The sequence below is a fragment of the Dasypus novemcinctus genome, chromosome 17 (genome assembly GCF_030445035.2).
Source record: "Dasypus novemcinctus isolate mDasNov1 chromosome 17, mDasNov1.1.hap2, whole genome shotgun sequence".
NCBI lineage: Eukaryota > Metazoa > Chordata > Mammalia > Cingulata > Dasypodidae > Dasypus > Dasypus novemcinctus.
Window position 1 is genome coordinate 101,102,696 of NC_080689.1, and position 20,049 is coordinate 101,122,744.

The 20,049-nt window shown below is 40.4% G+C and overlaps 1 pseudogene; it reads right to left on the minus strand.

The window, feature by feature from the left end:
• Window positions 1-386: 386 nt before the first annotated feature.
• Window positions 387-1,878, minus strand: LOC101447048 (ornithine decarboxylase pseudogene; annotated as a pseudogene).
• Between the last annotated feature and the right edge of the window lie 18,171 nt (window positions 1,879-20,049).

The window sequence follows — 20,049 nt, forward strand, 5'->3', positions numbered from 1 at the left end:
GTAGCTTTGTAGTATGTTTTGAAGTCAGGTAGTGTGATTCCTCCAATTTCGTTTTTCTTTTTTCTTTTTCTTTTTATTTCAAGATACTTTTATTTTTAAAACAGGTCACAACATTAAGCTTTTGGCCCATTCTGGGGTTATACAAGCTACAAATGCTTGCTCAGCAGGTGAGAGGCATCCCTTAGAAGTATGTTTGAAAGTGAATAAAAATCCATATAAAACAAAATAATCAAGTAGTTTCCATAGGACACAGATAAGTGTAACCCCATCTCCTAGTCTTCCTTATCTCTGTGTCTGTGCCAACCCTACTCTTAGAAGGACATTTCAAAACTAGCAGTAATTAAGTTAAATGATCCCCCCCCCCAAATCCCTCCATTCAAGGTAAACTCACAGTTAGCAGCTACAAAAATGGTATTTACACATTAATACTAGCTGGAGCACAAGTGGCCGGGTGGCGCTTCATCCCACTTTCCCAAGCACAGGAAAAAGGCAGAGCACTGGCGTCTTGCTCCTCTACTTCAGGTGGAAACCCCCGGCTCTCAATTTGTTGCATGACTTGCCATGCAGGCCCTGACATCACATAGTAGATGGTTGACCTCTGGAACCCATTGAAAGTGGAAGCAGTAGCCACAGTGTAAGCCCCCAGCATCCAGTCAAACAGCATCCAGTCGCCCACGTGCATTTCCGGCAGGCCACAGTGCTCAACGATCCGATCAAGGCCATCACACGTGGGTCCCCATATGCTAGATGAGTAATACTTCTCATCTGGTTTGCATCTCTTCTGCAGAAGAAGCTTTACATGCTCATGATCATAAAGGATACAATTAAATGATCCATATACTCCATCATTCACATAATGCATAAAAGTTTGTTCACTCGATTCATCTTCATCATCAGAGCCTGTTTGTTCCTTAAATACAATTTATTTTGGCAATGATATTCACTGCAAGTGTGAAAGCTGAAGCAACATAATATCAGCCTGGTTCAGCTATGATTCTCACTCCAGAATCTAATGGGAAATACTTGTCTAATGCTGGATTAATGACACTGGTTATCTCTTCAAATTTAAGCTTCACGTCATCAGATCTGGGAAAGCCACCACCAATATCAAGTAGATACATGCTGAAACCAACCTCAGCTCCCATGTCAAAGACACAGCGGGCATCATAGATGGCCTGCACAAAAGTTTCAGGATCAGTATAGCCACTTCCCACATGGAAGCTGACATCAATGACATCAATATCGAGCTCTTTAGTCCATTCCAAAAGAAGCTTACTGGTTTTCTGTGTGGCTCCAAATTTAACACTGAGGTGGCAGACTGCTTTGGAGTCATTGGTGGCAATCCACAAAACCAACTTTTGCCTTTGGATATGCCCTGGCCACTTTCATCAACTCAACCTCGCTATCAAAAGTCATCATCTCAACTCCATTATTGGCGGCATAGTTAATTTGAGACACTTGTTTACAAGGGTTTGCATAGATTATCCTCTCTGGCGGCACCCCGAGACTCTGCACCAACTGGATTTCAGTCTTGCTAGCACAATCAAATCCTGTCCCTATGGAAGCCAGGGTCTTCACTATGGCTTTACTGTCATTACATTTGACTGCAAAGAAGGGGGTGACACGAGGAAGAACTTTTAACCATCTCAGATGTTTCTTTAGAATGTCTCCAAGGTCCGCAACATAGAAGGCATCTTTATCATCATCAGAAGAAACTTCATTAATTTTTTGGCCCAGAATGTCCTTGGCAGTAAAACCTTCATCAGGAAATGGCAGTCAAACTCCTCATTACTGAAGTTGTTCATGGTTTCTTGATGTTCCACTGAAACACAACAAAATGGAAAACTAAGAGACAGAATTTAAAGAGATTTCTTTCAACTTTTCAGGAAGGCAATTCTCCAGGGATTCAAATCTTGCTGAATTATAAGACTTGTGCCCTTGATGCAGCAGTGGAAATGTTCTCCTAGCACTTGGGTGCCGGGGCCACTCCCCGAGGAGGTCCTGCAGCCTGCAATGCTGCCACCACCACCGCCCACCTCGCTCCCTCCCGTTGGAGGACTGCTGGCCCAAGGAGGCACCAGAACTGTGCCAGAGGGTGGTTGGTGGCAAAGCTGCAGAGGCCTGACTTATTTTTCTTTTACAATATGTCTTTAGCTATTCGGGGCCTCTTTCCTTTCCAAATAAATTTCATAGTGAGTTTTTCTAATTCCTTAAAGAATGCTGTGTTGATTTTTATTGGGATTGCATTGAATGTGTAGATCAATTTTGGTAGGATAGACATCTTGATAATATTTAGTCTTCCTATCCATGAACAGGGAATATTCTTCCATTTATTTAGGTCTTCTTTGATTTCCTTGAACAGTCTTGTGTAGTTCTCTGTGTATAAGTTTTTCACATCTTTAGTTAAATTTATTCCCAGGTATTTGATTTTTTAATTTACTATTGTAAATGATATTTGTTTCTTGATTTCCTCCTGAGCTTGCTCATTATTTGTATATAGAAATGCTACTGATTTTTGTGCATTCATCTTATAACCTGCAACTTCACTAAACTCATTTATGAGTTCTAGAGCCTTGTTGTAGACCTCTTAGGGTTTTCTATGTATAGGATCATGTCATCTGCAAATAATGAAATTTTGACTTCTTCCTTTCCAATTTGAATGCTTTTTGTATCTGCTTCTTGCCTCAGTGCTCGAGCAAGTACTTCTAAGACAATGTTAAATAGAAGGGGTGAGAGTAGGCATCCTTGTCTTGTTCCTGATCTTGGAAGGATTTTAGGATTTCACCATAGTAAAAGATGTTGGCTGTGGGTTTTTCATATATACTCTTTATTATGTTAAAAAAATTTCCTTGTATTCTGATCTTTTGCAGTGTTTTTATCAAGAAAGGGTGCTGTATTTTGTCCAATTCTTTTTCTGCATCTATAGATATAATCGTGATTTTTTCCCTTTAATCTGCTTATATGGTGTATAACATTGATTGATTTGCTTATGTTGAACCATCCTTGCACACCCGGAATGAATCCCACTTGGTTATGGTATATAATTTGCTTAATGTATTGTTGAATACAGTTAGCAACTATTTTGTTGAGGATTTTTGCATCTAGGTTCATTAGAGAAATTGATCTGTAATTTTCCTTTCTTGTGGTGTCTTTGTTTGGCTTTGGTACTAGGATAATGTTGGCATCATAGAAGGAGTTAGGTAATGTTCCTTCTGCTTCAATTTTTTGGAAGAGTTTCAGCAGGATTGGTGTTAGTTCTTTCTGTAATGTTTTGTAGAATTCACCAGTGAAGCCATCTGGCCCTGGGTTCTTCTTAGTTGGGAGGTTTTTAATGACTGATTCTATCTCTTTACTTGTGATTGGCTTGTTGAGATCATCAATTTCTTCTTTCATCAATATAGGCTACTTATGTGTTTCTAGGAATTTGTCCATTTCCTCTGAATTGTCAGTTTTGTTGGAATATAGTTTTTCAAAGTATCCTCTCATGATAATCTTTATTTCTGTGGGGTCAGTGATGACATCTCCCTTCTTGTTTCTTATTTTGTGTATTTGCATCTTATCTCGCTTTTTCTTTGTTAGTCTAGCTAAGGGTTTGTCAATTTTATTGATCTTCCCAAAGAACCAGCTTCTTGGTTTTGTTTATCTTTTCAAGTGCTTTCTTATTTTCTATTTCATTTAGTTCTGCTCTTATCTTTGTTCTTTCTTTCTTCTTCCTGTGGGGTTACTTTGTTGTTCTTTTACTAATTCCTCCAAATGTCCAGGTAGTTCTTCAATTTTTGCTCTTTCTTCTTTTTGGATGTATGAATTTATGGCTATAAATTTCCCTCTCAGTACTGCTTTTGCTGCGCCTCATAAGTTTTGTATGTTGTGTTATCATTTTCATGAGTTTCAAGGTAGTTATTAATTTCTTTTGAGATTTCCTCTTTGACCCACTGTTTTCTAAGAGCATGCTGTTTAATTTCCATATCTTGGTGTGAAATCTGGCTTCACTCCACTGTGGTCAGAGATATTATTTTTTATGATTTTGATCTTTCTGAATTCACTGAGCCTTTCTTTGTGGCTAGCATATGGTCCATCTTGGAGAATGATCCATGTGCACTTGAGAAAAATGTATATCCTGCTGTATTCGGGTGTAATGATCTGTAAATGTCTATTAGATCCAACTCCTCTAATACACTGTTTAAAGTTTTTATTTCTTTAGTGTTTCTCTTTTGAGATGTTCTATCCAAAGTTGATAGTGGTGTATTAAAATCTCCCACTATAATTGTAGAGTCATCTACTCTTTCACTTAGTTTTTCCAGTGTTTGCCTCATGTATTTGGAGGTGCCCTTGTTAGAAGCATAAATATTTATGATTATTTGTTCTTCTTGAGAGATTGTCCCTTTCAGTAATATGGAGTAGCCTTCTTTGTCTCTCACAAATTTTTCACACTTAAAGTCTATTTTGTCTGATATTAATATAGCTACTCCTGTCTTTTTTGGTTATTATTTGCTTGTAAGATTGTTTTCCAACCATTCACTTTCAACCTCCATGAATTCCTGGGTCTAAGATGTGTTTCTTGTAGACAGCATATAGATGGGTCATATTTCCTTATCCAATCTCCAAGTCTGAATCTTTTGATAAGTGAGTTTAATCCATTGACATTCAGTGTTATTACTTTCAAGGAATTATTTATGTTAGCCATATTTTGATTGGACTTGTGTTTGTCATATTTTGTTTGTTTTTTTCCTTCTCTTTTTGTCTTTTTTGTTGCTCTTACACTCTCCTCCAACTCTGCCTCTCCTGCTTTTTCCTTTCTTCCTGAAGAACTCCTTTTAGTATTTCTTGAAGGGCAGGGTTCTTGTTGGCATTCTCTTTCAATTTCTGTTTATCTGTGAATATTTTGAACTTTCCATCATTTTTGAATGCTAGTTTAGCTGGGTAGAGTATTCTTGGTTGGATTTTTTTTTCTTTTAGTACCTTGACTATATCATACCACTGCCTTCTTGCCTCCATGGTTTCAGATGAGAAAGCAGCACTTAATCTTATGGAGCCTCCCTTGTATGTGATGGTTTTCTTTTCTCTTGCTTTTAGAATTTTTTCTTTGTCTTGAGCATTGGATAATTTGATACATATATGTCTTGGGGTGGGCCTGTTGGGATTTATGATTTTTGGGGTGTGTTGTGCTTCCTAGACATGTACATCCATCTCTCTCAGTAGATTTGGGAAGTTTTCAGTCTTATTTCCTCCAACAGCCCTTCTGTCCCCTTTCCCTTCTCTTCTCCTTCTGTGATGCTTATAATACATACGTTTGTGCATTCTGCATTGTCATTCAGGTCCCTAAGTCCTAGTTGGATTTTTTCTATCTTTTTATCAATCAGTTCTATTATCTGTTTGATTTCAGATGTAATGTCTTCCATGTCACTAATTCTCTCCTCTGCCTCTTCTAATCTGCTGCTATTTGCAGCAAGTGTATTTTTCATTTCTTGAACTGTGCTGTTCATCCCCATCATATCTGTTATCTTTTTGCATAGGTCTGCAATTTCCTTTCCAAGTGTTTTCTTCATATTGTTAATGTCTAATATATGTTTTGAGATCTTTAATTACTTGTCCAATGTTCTGCTCCCCTTCCCAGCTTTTAGTTTGTTCATTGGATTCAGCCATGTTTTCCTGATTATTGGATTGGTTTGTAATTTTTTGTTGCTGTCTGGTCATCATTTTATCTTGATGGGTTTAATCAGTTCCTTAGCTTCTTTGTCTATTCTTGGGGATTAATTAGTTGTTCTTGCATAAGTGTTATGTCTTCTCTTTGTCACTTTGTTCTTCTTATTCTATGTTCTTGTTGCTGGCTAAGTTCACTTTGAAGGAAAATATTAGGGCCAGGGAAAGCAAAATGAGTAAGAAAAGAAAGTGTGTAATGTAGTATTGGTAATAACTGTTAACGGAGCAAAAATGTGAGATCTGGGAGAATGGATATTAGACTCACATTAAGTTGTGTTGAGTTATAGCAGTAAATAGAGTACCTATAATGAGACAGTCAACTGAATATGGGAGAAATAGAGTATGAATTAAAAAGCAGTGTTTTAATGAGAGAGGGAAAGAGAAAAGAAAGACAATAATATCAAAAGTGGGTAAAAGACAAGAAACAGAACAAAGGTATTAGAAATTAAAAGTCAGACAATTTGGGGGCCAAAGAAAGGGAGGTGGAATGTAAGGGAGACAGTAGATGATGGAGGATAACAAGATGTGGGGGAAAGGGGATAGTGTAGGTGGCCAAAATCAATTCACACAGAAAAGAGGTAATGGAGGATGAGGAAACACAGCAAATGTGAAGCGCTCCCTGCAGCTCCTATTATATAAATTAAATATAATAAAATAAGAAGAAAAAGAGAGAAAAGAAAAAAAGAGAAGAAAAAAGAGGGTGGGCAAAGAAAAGGGAGGGAAACAAGCAAGAAAAAAAAAGGAGAAAAAAAACTAAATAAACAAAAAAGGACCTTGGGGGATAAAATGGGAGAAAAGACCAGGAGATAATGCAATATTAGCAACCAAGACAAAAAAAGAAGAAAAAAGAAAAAGAAAAAAAAACAGAAATGCTGAGGGATAGGATAATCAAAGACCTCAGTGGACTTCATTGCACGGTGGATTCAGGGATGGGAAGGCTGTGATATTGCAGACTTAAGGTGTGTGAGTCTCTGGAGTGTGGGCCACCAGGGTTTAGGGGACACAGATCTGGGAACCATGCATCCAGTTAACAGGGGGCCTGGGAGCACTGCAGTGCAACACAGCCTTCAGGGATCCCTGCAGCTGGGCACAGCCCTAGGGAGAGGGGCTCCACCTGCAAACTCTGACCTCTGTGTCAGAAACCCAAAATTCCACCTCTTACAAGAATCTCTTCTGTTACTGTCTCACCAAATAGACATCCAGACACCTCCTGCCCTGCAAGCCCCTGAAACAGCCTGCTGGGTGTGCTGCTGCACTACAAAAAGTTCAGGGACCACCCCAGACAGGCTGCCAGCCCTAGGTGGAAGGGTTCCTCCTACAACTTCTGACCTCCATGTCAGAAACAGCAAGTTCCACCTCTTGCAAGAATCTCTTCTGTCACTGTCTCACCAAATTGACATCCAGTCACCTCCTGCCCTGCAAGCCCCCGAAACAGCCTGCTCAGGTTTAGGAACACCCCACACAACAAAGATCCCAGGGATCACCATGGCCCAGCCGCCAGCCCTAGGGGGAGGGGCTCCAGCCAGAACATCTGACCTTTGAATCGGAAACCCAAAATTCCACCTCTTGCAAGAATCTCCTCCATCACTGTCTCACCAAATCAACTTCCAGACACTTCCCACCCTGCAAGCCCCCAAAACAGCCTGCTCAGGGCTTGGGAACTCCCCAGCGAAGCAAAGTCTCCAGGAATCACCACCACCGGGCAGCCAGTCCCAGGGGGAAGGGTCCCACTCACAACCGCAACCTCCGTGAAAGAGACCCAAAATTCTACCTCTTCCAAGAATCTCTTCTGTCACCATCCCACCAAATCAACATCCAGACACCTCCTTCCCTTCAAACACCCAAAACAGCCTGGTCTAGCAGGACTCCAACCCTACTCAGCCGCTTCTTTGCAGGAGTGATTATAAGGTGTACTCACTCAGATGCCATCTTGCCTCCTACCCACAACTATCTTTTTAACATAGGGTAAAGCATCTGCCATATCTGAAAAGATTCCAGGTGTTGATGCTGGGGCAGCCATAATTGCTAGCTCAACAGGTGCATTAGGTAGAACTGGATATAAGCTAGGATAAAGACCTGGATGATATATGGAGACTGCATGTTTCATTAGAGTAGACAGGTATTTTCTTAACTATAAAAGGGTTAGTACTAGGACTAGGCATAAAGCCAGGAGACTCTCCTCTGCCTTTTGGCTCAGAATTTCTTTCTTTCAAATGGCCCTCCACTTTCTGTTTGTCTATGGGTTTTGAAAATATAGTAATTTCTTCTTTGTCATCTTCCTCTGATTGTAAAGGATCTAAGGTGGCAGTAATTTGCTGGCACAAAGCTCACACAGATAAAAGGAATGGATTCCCCTCTTTGATATGCTCTCTGTAAAGCTTTCATTACACATCTCCACTGTTTCAAATTTAAAACATTATGCCCCTGAGGCTGAAACCAACCACAATGCTTTTGTATTAAAGCAAACAATTCAATTAACTCACAACTTTTTACAGGCACCCCACTAGCTTTCAACAAAGTTTTTAACACTTGCAAATATTCTTCCACACTTCCCGTTTGAATACCCATTACCCTGATGACTTCGTGGAAATGTTACTTACCTAAAAGAAGACTTGAGTCACACTGCTTTGGACGTCATTTACAACCCTCGTAGGAGTCCTTTCCGTGGGTCCCAATACTGTTTTGGAAGACTCACTTCTTTGGGCTCTGCATTGGGCACCATTTGTTGGAGATTTGGGCCTGAATGTTATTGGGAATGAAAGAAAGAGAAAAAGAAGAATGAAAGAAAGATAGAGAGAGCTGGGATCAGGGGGTCTGTGAGTAGAGACTCATCAGACAACTTTTTGTTTACAAGGCACTCTATATATACCCATCTACATGAGAACAAGCAGCAACATGCAGTTAACTATCAGCATTACTCATAGTCTAAGGAACTTAAAAAAATCTTATCTCAAGGTACAAAGTCTAAGTGTTCAATTTACTACAAAACGTTATGTGCTCATCTTTTCTTTTAGACTTTAACAGCTTCCTCCTGTTTACTGGGGAACTCTTTATTACCACATTCCTTTGGTTGCAAGCATAGCCATGGAAAGAGTATGTCTCTCCTTGTGAGACCTCTGTGCCACAGTTTCCAAAGGGAAAAAGCTATAAAAGATTCCAGTCTGTAATTGGATGCAGAAGTTATACCATACTCAGCCATGAAAGGATAGTAGCTGCGGTTGCAACATTACATGAGGTGTCAGCTGACTTGGGTAGGGGGCGTACTTTTTAGTTAATAGAGCTCATGATTTGCTGGTTGCTAATCTCAAGAAAAACCTAGCATATGTCAACTCACAGACTGACCTGAAATCATACTGCTCACTCCTTAAAATATCCAAATCCTCTACTGTGATACTTTAAATCCAGTACTCTGTTGTCCATGCCTGAAAAAGATGATTCTCAAGATTGTGAGGTTCCTGTTTCTCAGTTGTTATCCCCAGGACCAGATTTACCAAAAATAAGGCAAAACAAAGCAAAACACACACACACAAAACAAAACAAACAACAACATAAAAATCCTTGCTAAACCTGGGTTAGATCAAATTTTAAGATGTGTCTTACCATAAAACAGAAACAGATAATTATGAGGCAGACTATGAAGTAGCCACTACAGTAGAAGCAATTACTGGTCAACAAGCCCCTAGCCTCACCATGCCCTAGTGAGCTGTGGTAAAACTTTTAAATAGAGGCAGTCATTTAGCTAAACGGAAATCACAATATTTATACTGACCGTAGATATGTGTTTGGAGTAATTCATGATTTGGGAAGTTTATGAAAACAAATGGACTCCCTGAAGTCATTAGGAAACAAATAAAAATTGGTAAATATCTGAAATAATAGATGTATTTCTATCACCTAAGGAAAAGGTAAAACAAAGAAAAAATGCTGTGATAAAAGTGGAAGCTCACACTCACAAAACTTAGAAGAAAAATGCCAACCTAGCAGCTCAACAATATTTGGAGACAACAAAACAGTTTCCTTATACAATGTCCCTCATAAGCCCTCTCCAAATGAGTTAGCTCACAGTTAGGAAAGTGTTTTTGTATTTGAAAAAGAAAAATAGAGTCAGTAGGGTTGATGTGGGCTATGGGTGGAAGGCTCTTTGTCTCTTCAGAGATAACTAAGTGGTTTGACTTGTGGGTGTGGAACGGTAAGAGGCTGCAGTCCTGCCCTTAGGGACCAGCAGCGGCTCCAGTCCCAGGAAATGTTTAACAATGCAAGGGCTATAAACTTTAAGTATTTAGGGGAAATGCAAAAACCAAATATGCTAAAGGCTTATCTAGAATGTCTGGAGTCCTTGCTAAAAGCTTACCTAAGATGTGGAAGATATATGCTAATTGAAGCCTATTGAGAACTGAAACAAAGGGACCATTTGGCCTTTCCTCTCTGTATAAAAGATGTTTGAAAATCTTGTTCCGGGCTCGGGATTCAAACTGAAAGCTCCCGAGTCCGGCCGGCCGTCAATAAACCATTTTTCCTTCTCAAAATCATTCCTGAGTCCTGGCCTCTCTATACTCAAATAATTGAACTTCTCTTAAATTCCACAACAGGGTCACCAATTAAATTCTGGGGATAGAACCTAGGAAGTGCTGGATGGTGCCCTGTTTGCCCTAGAGTCCCTAGAAGAAACTACATGTGAGCACTCCATGAAATTACCCATTAGAGAATGCAAAAAATGAAAAAGGACAAGGAACTATATTGGTGGGCAGTCTTTGATAAGGTACTTTAAAAAATCTGTAACCAGGATCATACGTGACAGGCTTGTAAACTAGGCAAAATTTATTAATGTATGTATCTCCATAACCTTAACCCCCACACCTGGACTATTTGAACATCAGCTGAAGGGCTTTACCAGCCAGTTCTTTCAATGGATTTTAATTATATATAGTTTATGGCTTACAGGTATTAAGAATGGGTTGAGGCATTCTCTTGTCAAAATAAGAATGCTTTAACTGTAGGGGAAAAAAAGAAAATGGTTTTCCAAAGCAGGGAGTACCCTTTGAACTCTCAAGCAAGCTTCAAACTCACTTCACTGGAAAGTTTATAAAAAAGTGTGTCAATAAACATTTATGTAATATAAGTATCTTTTTAAAAATGTATATATATATATATTTAAAGTTTGTGTCAAGTGGTTCCCATCCAGCAAATCACCCACTGCCCATACCATCCAACACCTATGGTAAGGTAGAATAAATCCATGAGATATACAAATTAAAGCTTAAATATTGACTCACTGGTTCTGTCTTGGCCAAAACATTCCCTTTGGTCCTCATGGCCCTGAGGTCTATGCCATCAGGCAACACCACTGATCCCACAAGAGGTAATTATAGGGCAGCCCATGTATGGGGAACAGTTCACTAGAGAGGATCTGTAACAGTTTGATGCTGGATGGATCCCAGAGAATCATGTCCTTAGAGCCAATCCATTCCTGTGGGAGTGGACCTATTGTAAATGGGACTCTTTGATTAGATTACTTCTGTAAGGCATGCCCCAGGGTGGGACTTAATCCTCTTACTAGAGTCCATATGGAAAGAGACAGACACAGGTGCTCAGGGTGAAATGCTCAGAAGCTAAGAGAGAAACCAGAAACTGAAAGCAACAGAGTTCAGAGGAGAAAGCAGAGACTGACAGATGACACCATGTACCTTCCCATATGACAGAAGAGTCCAGGATCACCCACAGCTGATCTTTGAGGAGAGAGCATTGCCAGAAGATGTCTTGATTTGGACTCTTTTTTCAGCTTCCCAACTGTAAGCTTGCAAGTCAATAAACTCCCTTTGGAAAAGCCAACTCATTTGGGGAAATACTGTTTTCATCAGCCTCGGTTAACTAAAACAGGATCCAATGATAGTGAATTGAGGTTTTTTCAGTATTGTAGGAAATCAGTGGAATATCCTCAGGGATTTTTTTTTTTTAATTACTGAAGATTTACTGACCCTCTACCACCTAACGACAACATCCCACCACCTGCAAACTGATGACATTATATTCTGGAAAAGAAAACAATGAAAAACCAATCTCTGACCTACTTGAAATAAACTTATCAGGTGTTAATAACTTCACATATAGCTGTCAAATTAGAAGGAAATGAGACTTGAGTACAACACATGCAGCTAAAACTGATGTCACTTCCAAGGTGGGTATATGAAATGGTACATGATTCAAAATTTAAAAAACCAAAATAATCCAGAAGCAGTTGACACTGTGTGTGTATCTGATGTGGACAGGTACTACCAAGATCATGGAACAAGAACCCATTCAGCCAAGTGTTTTGTAGATTATGGGGAAGTTTTTTCAGTGATGAGGTACAAACACAGATACCCAGCAAGATTGCATGAAATGAGAGGTTCATAACATCAAAGAATCTGGAGTGGGAGAATGGAGAATCTTGGCATGGCAGGTCCCAGCTTACCTAGCCTAGGTTCCTGTGAGGGTTCATGGTAAGGCAGGTTGGAGCACATGTTTATTCCAGGCGCTTGTCTTTACTGTGACCCAGATGGGAAGGATCCAATGGATCCTGGGCCTGGCAGTTTCACAATATATGGTACAAAAAGCAGATGTGACTAAGGCCATGTGGAGAAGCTGGGAGCAGCTTCTTATCATCCAAGCCATATGGACATTGATGTCTTGCAAATAAATTATGCAGCAGGAAAGAGCTGCAGTGGCAAGGGGGCAATTCAAAAGAAGTGGCAGAGGCTGATCATAGAAGCTGAGGTTAGCTCTTATCATCCATACTTGTGAAGGTGCAGGTGTTGCTAGTTGTGGTTATACCCAGGGAAGGGTTAACTCAGGTGGTTGCTCAAAATGACTAAGTTAGGACAAGGTGAAGATGTGTCAAAATAACTTATTTCATTACACCAAAATTCCCTTGTTTAATTGACACCCTTGTGCTTTTATCTATATTTACAATTTTGTTTTTATGCTTTTGTTATATTCCTCAAAAGCCGATTTTCCATACTTTCTCCAGACATCAAGATAAAACCCTTAGTTTAAATAACACTATTAGGAGCAGATGTGGCTCAAGTGGTTGAGTGTCCACTTCTCACATTGGAGATCCTGGATTCAGTTGCCTCATGCCTCCTAAAAAATTAAGAAAAACAAAAGAAAAAATCAATTCAGTGAAGCCTATGTGGCTCAATGTTTGAGCTCCAGCTTCCCACATATGAGGTCTCTGGTTCAAACCCTGGCCTTGGTACCTCAAACAGACAACAAAAACAACAACAAAAATCCCAAGGGGACTGCACTTCATCAGTCCAACAGTGGTTTATATGGAATAATATCCAGGTAACCCTTCCTAGGAGAACAAAAAGCAAGTCAGCAAAGCCAGCATCAGGTGGCCAAGGGTATTGGCTCTTCTAGGTTTGAATTTCCTAGTCTGAAAAGGCAGACTGTGTTCAGCACTCATTTTGTTTTGCTTTAAAAAAAAACTTTCTCCTGAGAAAGGAACAAAAAATCATACTTTCTCTCATTTTTTAAAAGCATCACTACATAAAATTATGGGTTTCCAAAGTAATAAAATTTGACATCCAAATAAAATAGTTTTTCTCCCAGGAATTTCTCAAACTCTTCTTGTGTCATATATGATGCTAACAAATATAAAGCAGGTAATCTAAATTTCAGTTTTGTGACAAAATGCATGTTTTTCCAAAGCTGCACAGAAAGCTCACCTAAACACTTGGGCCCTGAGAGAGTGGCCTTTAGGGAGCAAGCTGGGCACCCAGCAGCCTCTGGGGCTGAGGTCCAGAAGCAGAACCCCCTGTGAGTGGGGACTGGACCATAAAGGCAGCAGAGAGGCCACAGGAGCCCAGAGACTTGGTGGGAAATCTCAGTCTCCATTCAGCCATGCTCCATTTGGTGTTCTCTGCACAAACCAAAGGCACCTGGATCCACTGTGTAAGGAGAGTGATAAAAGCACCTGGGGAAGTGGCTGCCTCCAGGGAGAAGACCAGGCTGGGGGAACTCTCATTTACCCCCATGGAGCAGGGAAGAGCCTGAGGGCCATAAAGGACCACCTGCTCACAGGGCCTCTATTCTCTAAGCACCAAGCTCAAGCCCTTGCAAACCACATCCCTCTGGTATAAACCAATGGTCTCTTTCTGACTGCACTCACCACTGGGGAGGCATTACTACTGCCCATGTGCAGAGAATGGTTTGTCAGGTCAAATCCTCCAAAACTGCAGGTTCTCTGTGTGAAGGAGAGGCAGACAGGAGAGGAGTTACCCCTGAAGTAGCTGGCAGAGCAGCACACCAACCCCAGACCCCACTTGCGGGGTGTCACTGAGCCACAGATGTGTGTGCAGGTGGAAGTGATGGGGGAGAGGGTGCAGGACTCAGGTTCCCAGGAACCTCTTGCCTAAACAGAGGTCCACAGTGCCCCTGACATACAAATGCCATGATCACCACAAGGCTCTCTGCATATTCTGTGCCCTAAGATTCCCAGTCTTGTCATGACCCAGCCTCCCATTCAACCTCCCTTATGTCAGCGACAAACAAAATAAGGGCTATTTATACAGGGTCATGCAGTTTTAGAAGAGAAGACAGAAGCCCAGTGGCTGCAGAGAGCCTTCTAATGGACTTCTGTGTAGTTTAAATCACTCAGAAAGGAACGAGGCTATGTTTATTGCAGGCTGACAGGCAGGCTCTGCACTGGTGTCTCCTAACCACAGCCACAACTTTACCAACCTACTTAAATATGACCCTTTTTCTAAACGTGTAAAGGGAAGAGACCACATTTCCCCAGAAGGAAAAAGTTGGATGAACAACTGTCTTCAACCACACTCTTTAATTTCATCAGGAAAATTACTGAAGTTTTATAAGGAAGAAGAACTTCAGTGTCCTTTTAGCTTGTTTCAAACTTCATGGAATGCCTTTATATTAGGTAATATAAGGCAGTAATTTTATATTTCCAGAACTTGATTTGAATACACTGTTGACTAAAAAACTAAACAAACAATACCTAAACTTCTAAGAAAATAAGTGAAAGCAAAAACACCCTATTTTTGGCACAGCTGATTATCTTTTTAAGTAGCTGTAATAAGATGTGAACAGCAGATACATGTTTCTCAAAGGACTATATTTAATACTATGTATACTAGAACAGCACAATGAATATTAGAAATGCTGCTTATTTAAAATAGGCATACTTGCTCTAAATACTTTAATTAGCTGACTGAGAACCACCCAGGAAGGGAAATTCCAGACACTGGGCTCCCAGATGTGGACTCAAATCCTGTGTCTGTCCTATGCAGTGTGATGAGTGAAGTGCTTAGACTCAGCTCTGGTTCCCCAGCAGCAACACTTAGGGACTGAAGACTGGATGGCAGGTGCTCAGTGAGGGCCACTGCACTCAGGACAGCCACCAGTGCCTCCTGACCACTGTGACCCTGAAGTTGAGGCTCAGTCAATGCCACAAACATGCAAATGAAGAGCTGGAATTCATTCTGTGAATTTCTACTCTAAAAGCAAAGCACACTGGGGAGGAATGGAAGGGCTGGATGTGGCAGTTTTGTCCAAAGAGGAGCAGGCAGCAGCCTTTCAAGGTGGCAGGTGATGAGGATACCACAGAACCTTCTCCCTCAGCAACCAGCTGCTGCTGCTCTGAATAATGTAGGGTGGATGTGATCTCCAATGGGACATTCCTAATTCATAGCAATTTAATGGGATATCTGACTTCCTTTATAGTCAACTTGGCTGGACCTCGATCTACTCTGTAAAAAGAGAAAGACCCACATGCAAAAACGTTCACCAAACCACCTAACAAAACACATGGTGTTGCACCCACCCTTCAAGGCTGATTTTTAATATTAGCTTTCCCTTCCCACCTTATAAGGCTGAGTAAACGTTCCCATGTTTACAAAGGCAATGATTTTATTTCAGTTCCTTTCCCCTGACTCGGGCTTCATGACAGTGTGAGGTCCAGATGCCACACTTGGTAGCATCTGCACATCCTTCTTTAACCAGCAGCAGCTTCACAAGACTGGAGCCCAGCTTGTTATTTCTAATGCACATGAAATAGCTGATAAAGAATTTATGAGGAAACTATGACTGCAATAAGTTAAGCACATATTTAAGTTTCTAAATTCCTGCTGTATGCATTTATTCTTAAAATTGAAAGCTTAAAGCTAAGAATGGACTGGTTTTCTTAAATACCAACTAAGACCACATCCTAAGATAAGCTATCTGGAAAAATTTTTATTTCAATCAGTGGGGGATTGACAAGGAGTATAACAATAAACAGTCCTCAAACTAATCTCCAACTTTTTCTGTAATACCACATAGTTCTTGAAGCAGCACTCCTTAAATGGAGAAAATAGGTTGTAAACATTAAAAGAAAAATAACCCAATCTTTGATTTTGTGATATAAATGAAGCTATGTACTCCTTGCATCTTCTGTACAATTATAGAAATGTTTCAGACATACTTGTGGAGAAGGCAGCTAGTAAGTGGAATATGCCATGCAGTTGTCATGCATGTCTCTTCCCCCAAACAAAAATTTAATGACCAAATAAAATAAAGACAAGTGACACATCCAGTGTGTATGAGGCATTATCATTTCCCTGAGGTTTCATTAAGCAAATATGGCATTTTTAGAAGACAAAAAGATCAAGGTTGAAGAATAAAGGACAACTTTCAGTAAAATGAAGGAAATATATGAAAAGGAGAATGCAAAAGAACTTTAAAAATAAATAGAGCAAAGAAAACAATCCTAACCCCCTGAAAAACAACAAGAAAAATGTCTTATTTCTCAGTAAAACATTGTTGTACATTACTTTCTCTGGGTAATTAGAAAATTAAATGTTGTTTTCCTTTTACAGTAAAGAAATATGCACAAATATAATTGAACACTGAACACATTTCAGCAAGTGCTAAACTGCCCAGTGCTGCCCTAAGTTCATAGTACCTTAAAAATATTTAGACTTAGGCTGGGATTTGTGACAGAGATTACATACATTGCTATCATTATGGGATAAAATAAATAAATATTTTCTTTTAAAAATGGTTCTTGAAAACAACCTTGTCTGATGTCTACATGATGCCTGTGGAATTAGTCCCTGACCCCCATGTTAGCACAAATCTGAAAAAAAGAACTTTCAGAGGGATGTTCTTGATGAAGTTACATTGTTATAAATGATGACATATGCAGTCTATTATTTAGGTATCATATTGATAATGTATCATCTTCTGTTGTGAACCTACATATATCGTGAATACCATGAGGGTCATATGAACAACTGAATGTACTCAATTTGGGAAAATTGTCCGTGTCACATAATTTAAACCCACAAGGTTGGTCAGCCAATTAGGGAAGTGGGCTGTTTTATCATGGACATGAGCTGGGAAGACACTGGTGTGCTGAGCCTGTACTGAGTCTGGCCATGGTACATTATACAGAGCAGATGTGAGGCTGACTGAGCAAGAAAGAGAACTGTTATTTCAGCACAAAAACAAAACCCAAACAAAAAATACCATGCTAGAAAGGAAGAGAAAACTTTTGCTACATAGTAATAGTATTAAAAGAGCCACAAGATTCCTTTTTAGAATCTTTTAGAATGGAGAAGGGTGTTTCACATTGGTGCTGACCAGACAAGGACCTGGTGACATATAAGTAGCACAGCCTTGGGCTGGGGAGGATGGCAGGATGGAGGGCCACTGTCATTCTGAAGAGCTGGGTGGGAGCCCAGGGCTTCTCCAGGCTCTGGGCATTCATACAGACCATGTGCCAGCTTCAAGGGGACAGACACATCCTCTTACCAGTCTAACCACACAGTAGTAAAACTGAGAAGCATTTTCTGTAAGCAACTGCTTCATTTCTGGCTACATACAGGAGAATAGACAAGATGAGTGTGTACATTTCCAAATGCTGCTTCTTTTGTTTAAAAAGATAAGAGCATCTAAGAGCTTAAGTAAAACGGAAGAGCTCTAATCTTCTTCCCTTTTAGTTAGCAGAGACAACAAGCATGTCTCTCAAGGCATCAAAGCAGAATGCTCTGATCCATATGGGTTCTCAGGAGGTTGGGGGGGCCTCCATACTTATCTTCCCAGCCCCAGTGGCCTCCCACTATCAAGAGGACAGATGGGAAGAGGGGGGAGCATGGCTATTAGCAACCTTTGTTCCTTTTGTTTGGGGCTTGTGTTGCCCTGTGTGACTGGAAGGGGGATGGAGCAAGAAGCTGAGCCTTTTTCTGGTCAGAGCCTCTGACTCAGGTTCTGATGCTTTTGCCTCAAGGGATCTCCTGTTCCCAACCTAATGTGTTGGAATACAATAGTGGTGTGAAATTGACACGCAGGCTTCCATGTGCCCCATGAACAGAACTGGGGAGCCTCAAAAGATCCCACTGTAAGCATGAAAAACCCTGCATGGCAAATGTGCAATATCAACAATTATCTATCTACTGATATGCTATGAGCACCTCACAGATTCCTGTTTCAGAACCAGAGACCCTGGTTAGAACAAAACAATCATTACTGAAGTTGCTAAAGTCTGTTGGTGCACAAAAACACACACAATGAAAGACATTATATTTTATCTTGGTCACTATATTATGACCAAGTGATGAGAAACAATAATATATTATATATTGTTTAAATTATCTTCTAGGGGAGTTGTTTGTAGTGCCAAGCTCCTCTGTGAAAGAACACAGGAAAATGTCTACAGAAAGTTGGTAGTAGTCAACCAGCAGGAACCATCAGATTCAGGTGCATCTCTAAGTGAAAACAGGTGTCACCTTCAAGATGGCAACCATCAGGAAGCAGACTTGGTCCAGTGGATAGGGTGTCCGTCTACCACATGGGAGGTCTGCGGTTCAAACCCCGGGCCTCCTTGACCCATGTGGAGCTGGCCCATGTGCAGCACTGATGCACACAAGGAGTGCTGCCCCACGCAGGGGTGCCCCTGCATAGGGGAGCCCCATCACAAGGAGAGCACCCCATAAGGAGAGCCGACCAGTGTGAAAGTTCAGCCTGCCCAGTAATGGTGCCACATGCACGGAGAGCTGACACAACAAGATGATGCAACAAAAAAGAGACACAGATTCCCATGCCACTGAAAACAACAGATGCAGACAAAGAACACACAGCAAATGGACACAGAGAACAGACAACTGGGACAGGGGAGGGGGAAGGGGAGAGAAATAAATAAAATAAATCTTAAAAAAAAAAGATGGCAGCCATCAAAGGGACCCTGTGCAAGAGGTGTAGGAGGAGAAACCTTCATCCTCAAATTTGATTTTTAGACCTTCATCTAAAAGGAGAGTAATTAGTGAGACAGAAAATTCAGAAGACTTAGCTGGTGGACAACAGAGAAAGCACCACAAATCTGCTAGCATTTACCTTTCCTCTGATGAAAGTCTTGCTTATTATAATAAGGAAGATATGGTGTAAGATTCTGTAGGAGTGAATCAATGGAGACTATCAAATCTGGATGTTGATACTGGTTTAAGTGAACATTCTGGTGATTGGTTGAATCAGGATTCAGTTTCAGATCAATTCAGTGTATAATTTGAAGTTGAATCTCTTGATTCAGAAGATTAGTGAAGAAGGACAAGAACTCTCATATGAAGATGATCAGGTTTATCAAGTTACTGTATATCAAGCAGGGGAGAGTGATACAGACTCATCTGAAGAAGATCCTGAAATTTCCTTAGCTCTCTGTGGGAAATGTACTTCATGCAATGAAATGTATCCTCCCCTTGTGGAAATGCATTACAACAGGTGTGAGAATTGGCTTCCTGAAGATAAAGGAAATGATAAAGGGAAAATACCTGGGAAAGCCATACTAGAAAACTCAACACATGTAGAAGAGGACTTTAATGTTCCTGATTTCAGAAAAATGACATAGAGGAAAAGAATAAAATCACACAAGCCTCCCAATCCCAAGAAAATGAGGGCTATTCTCAGCCATCAATTTCTAGTAGCAACATTTATACCAGTAAGAAGATGTCAGCCATCTGCCCATTGGGATTTAAGCCCCCTCTCAAGTAGAAGCAGTGGGATCACCATCCTGAAATTCTCAAGACTGGGGAGTGAACAATGGACTAAAGTAGACTTAGTATTATTCTATTATAGATTTAATATTATTCTAGCAATGGGAGAACTTTTATCATTGATGTAAAGGTAGTGGCCACCAGAGGTTCTGAGGTGAGGGAGAGGAAAGAATAGATATAATATGGGGACATTTGGGGCATTGGAATTGTCCTGCATGACATTGCAATGACAGGTATAGGCCATTACATTTGGTCATAACCTATAAAATTGGGTAAGGCAGAGTGTAAGCTATAATAGAAACTATAGTACATTGTTAATAACAATGCT